Source organism: Rhipicephalus sanguineus, chromosome 8, assembly GCF_013339695.2.
Source record: "Rhipicephalus sanguineus isolate Rsan-2018 chromosome 8, BIME_Rsan_1.4, whole genome shotgun sequence".
Taxonomy (NCBI): Eukaryota; Metazoa; Arthropoda; class Arachnida; order Ixodida; family Ixodidae; genus Rhipicephalus; species Rhipicephalus sanguineus.
Genome location: NC_051183.1, coordinates 143,617,631 through 143,621,979, shown reverse-complemented (window position 1 = coordinate 143,621,979; position 4,349 = coordinate 143,617,631).

The window sequence follows — 4,349 nt, the reverse complement described above, 5'->3', positions numbered from 1 at the left end:
ATATATTTTGCTTTTCTCTGGAGCGCACACAGCCGATTTCGTTTTTTGCCGAAAATACTTTAACATCATATTTGCTTGCAACTTTTTTTAATCGATGGGAAAGGCCATGTACGTACGGAATTACAGACACTTTTGAAAAGACACCGATCCGCCTGTTCGTTTCTCTTGCGGGTTGCTTGTCAAATTTAAAATTCTTCAGCTTTTCCTGTGTGTATCTCTTCTTAGTCGCTGTGTTTGTTGCGCGCTTCTCAAGGATAAGTAGCTTTCACACAAGGAAATCCCCAGATCCGGAAAGGGAAGAGCGCACAGATAACGAGTTGGTTAGAATAGCAGCTACTGTAAATGAAGTGTTTGATTGGAGTGAAGCTGAAATTATAGACGTAAATTCAGCAGTGCAGATTGGAACAAAATCCGGAAAGTGTAATGAAAAAATGTTGCAGTGGCTTAGCTCGGCTATTCCAGGATAACGTAACGTTAGCAAAGGTTCAGCTGATTGTTCTTAGCTTTAGTGATTGCCTAGGATTAGCTTGATTAGCATGCTTATTGCTGCTATACTGATACACACATGGTATACATATTATGTGGCACATGTATATTTGGTCTGCGCCGTTGAGCAGCATTTGCGCTCCCTTTCTCCATGGCTAAACCACACTGGCAAACGACAGTTAGAGGCGCTATCAAGCGGCTCCAGCGCACTGTCAGACGGCGACTGCACAGCTAAGGCGAATAGCTACACGCGCCGGCGCCATTACGTCTACCTCGGCTACGACGCCACTCCTCTGGAAAGCGTAGACCGGCGGCAGCGAGACGCGCGTGGCAGCGGCGGAGTGCGAGGGAGGTGCCGGCTCCGATGCACCAGCTGTGTGACATCACTGATCCTCGCGCATGCGCAGCACGGCTCTTGAGGAGCCACGCGAAACTGGCTCGGCTAGGCCAGTGTAGCTAACGCTACAAAAGACCAGCCGAGTTCAGAGCAACACATTCCAACACCAGCTCTTTCCTCACATTGCGATGCATCCGCTGCATTAACATTCGTTGGCAGAGTGTTCAGATGCTCTAGCCAGAACCCATTTAAAATGCCATGAGGCAGTGATTTCTCGTGGTTTATAAAAATGTCATCAAACACACTTTTGGAAAGTTACGATGCGTATTCATGGGAAACACTTCGCGAATATCTACATTTGGTGAATCAAGTAGCGGTTCAACAAATATTTGCGGCGTGTGAGACTCTCGCGCGTGTTGTCACTCGTCAACGTCGTCTGCTTCTTCTACTGCATACCAGAACGCGCGCAGTAAAGAAGAAAGAATGCCACACAGGCGAACACGCACGAGAGTCTCACTCCTCAACGTCGTCTTCTTCTTCTACTGCATACCAGAAAGCGCGCTACAATATCTTCCATCAAGAAGGACCACGCTCGCGCCAATGCCATCGCCGTGCTGCAGCGCGAGTTCTCTTCGCCCCACTCATCATCATTCACCAGATGTGTATCGTTTGACCACATGAACCCTACCACGATCCGAGGGACGTGTATAGACCTAGTGTTTGCAAACCTCCCAGTGCAGCCAGTACAAGAACCTCTCTCGCTTCATTTCACGGACCATAAAGCCGTCGTAATGAACGGACCTCGCAATCCAGCTGCCATGACAACGAAGAAATGAAAACAACAAAACGAAGAAACGAAACAACAAAACGAACAAGAACAAAATAAAAGTTGATTTGTATAATATACGCACAGTCTTACGTCTTTCTAATGATGTAATGGGCTAACTTTCACGGGAGAGCTACGGTTTACCGATGATCTCCCCCTCTCGAGCTTCGCCCACTTATCATCATTCATTCCGTGGATATGGCGTGATTTTTATTTTTTGCTCTGTACACTCACTGGTAGGAATTTTGACGCTTTCGAAAAAAAAAAAATACGCGCGCATCTCTTGCAATCGGCACTCTGTGACAGTCATATCGGGACTGTACCCGCGCCGATTAGTAAAATTTAAGCTTCATAAAGCCTCGCGCTCTTACTTTTGCGGTCGAAGATGGCAGACAGCCACTACAGCTAGTAAAAGCACAAACCACCGTTTAAAGCCACAAAATTAGATAGAGAAACCGGTTTTTACAGCAAAGCGAGAGCTTGCAATGCACGTCTTTCGGCCCAAAAACTTGTCGAGAACCTAGCGGCGGCCGCGAGTAACTCGAGCAGTACGGCGACGCGCTCGCGGCGCTCGATGGGCCACCTGTTTGATTCTACCACCGTGGTTTTGGCGGAGCTGTGGCCTTCGTGACTACTTCTGGCTTCGCGCGTTGGTGGAACTGATCGCGAAGGCCATGCTTTTACAGAGCTGATGGCGCCAATGACGCGGCACACCGAAGTGGACGTCACCGCCTTCGCTCATCAGTTCAAGAATCCCTGCGGCTGCAGCCGCTGTTTTCTTTTTTTTGCAAAGAAATGCCATTTGCGTTCACTTCTGTGAACTCTTACATTGGTTTTCGAATTCAGCAAGGATCAAACTATGATTACACATTCCAAAGTCATTTTTTTAATAAGTGCCTCAGCTTTCCTTTATAGAACCTTCCAATGCAGAATTTTTCTTACAGCTATAACAGGAGTGAAATAACATTTGTTAAGATCAACTGGCAGTTCATGAGAACGGCTCGTTCCTGTTGATTTCTTTAACCACAAAAAAAGAGGAAAGAAAGGCACTCCATTTCACTCACTCAACGCACAAACCTACGCGTGTTATCCTTTGCGAGCGCCCTCGGATCGGGAAGCTTTAATGGCAATAATGTCATCATCATTTATGTAAGTCTAGTTTTAAATCTTTGGTGCAGAAGCAAACAGTCGAAAGAAACAAACAGCTCGCATATGGTATGGTTCCTAGTTATGACAGTAGTTTTTTAATAGATGAATAAACTCGCCTACACATAAAAGGGATGACCGAAGGCAGGACTACGTCATTCGTACAACTACGTCCATAGGCTTCACAACGCCCAGTTCAAAGCCAAACTATGCGGCATAAGCATGTCGTCGTGACCGCTTTCTATAACAGCAATACACAGAGTGCTTAGGATTCTCAGAATTTTTTTTTCATTCTTTTTGTTTTATGTTTGGTTTCTGTGTTTTAGTTACTGAGGCTGTACTATATATAATGCTCTGATTTTCTTTCTGTGCTTGCTATGTGGTATTACGTGTTGTGGAAAGCGTAGAATCCTATGTTCTTTCACCAAAATGCATGACCGTTAGATGCTTCATGCAGCACTGAATTGAAGCGCTTTGAGAGATGTCTGTTGGCATTTGCTCTTTTTAACACCAAAGTGTTTTATGCCGGGGTCCACCAAGACTTTCATGGCGTATTTCCGTCAGGGAAATACGTCAGCAAAATGAATGCTATCAAATGGCAAAGAAAAAAAACTATAAGAAAAAGTTCCGTTTATAGGAGTCGAACCCATGTCCTTTCGGTCCATGACGATGGCTTCCAGGCATTTAGAGCACTGATTTATCGCCAAACGCATAACGAAGTCTACATGAACGCGCCTTTTATCTTTGACACTTTCTTCTCAGCGCTTTTGGATGGATGGATGGATGGATGGATGGATGGATGGATGGATGGATGGATGCTATGAGCGTCCCCTTTATAACGGGTGGGTGACATGTATGCCACCCGGCTCGAAAAAAAAAAACGAGAAAAAACAACGTGCCGTTGCTACGACCGTCCGATTCGACGGGTTTCCAATGAAATGCAATTTCGTCAACGCTTTAACACACCGCGAGGTGGTGGCTTTAGCACAAGCCTCGCTCATAGCATCCACAGCATCCATTCATATCGAGAAATAGCTCTGCCACGCTCGCCTGGCTGTTGCACCGCATTCCCCGCTCGCTCTTTGAGAATTAACGGCCAGGCTAGAGGGAAGACACGACGCGCGTAGCGTTTCTCTTCGAGTTTCACGATGCTTTCAAGGAGTGCATATTGAGTATCAGTGTTCACTGAGTATCAGTGTTGAGTATTGAGTATATATTGAGTATCAGTGTGACTTGTCAGCAAGGGCGGCAGCAAGCTTCACGTGTGCTCACAGACTCTGCGCATCTTCTACGCAGCCATTGCTGATACCGTGCCCTGCATTCTGGCTGTGGTGGCTGTGCTACCGTTTCACACTGCAACGCCGCGGCTGGGAAAGCTGTGTTTCGGACGCTAGCATCACCTTTCAAGCTACGGAAAGTTGACTGCGACACTGCCCCTCCTGTCCCATTGGTTCATCATCTGGGCGGACCTGCTGCCGCTCTTGGCAGCAAGGGCGGCAGCAGGCTTTGACATGTGCTCACAGACTCTGCGCATCTTCTACGCAGGTTGGGAAT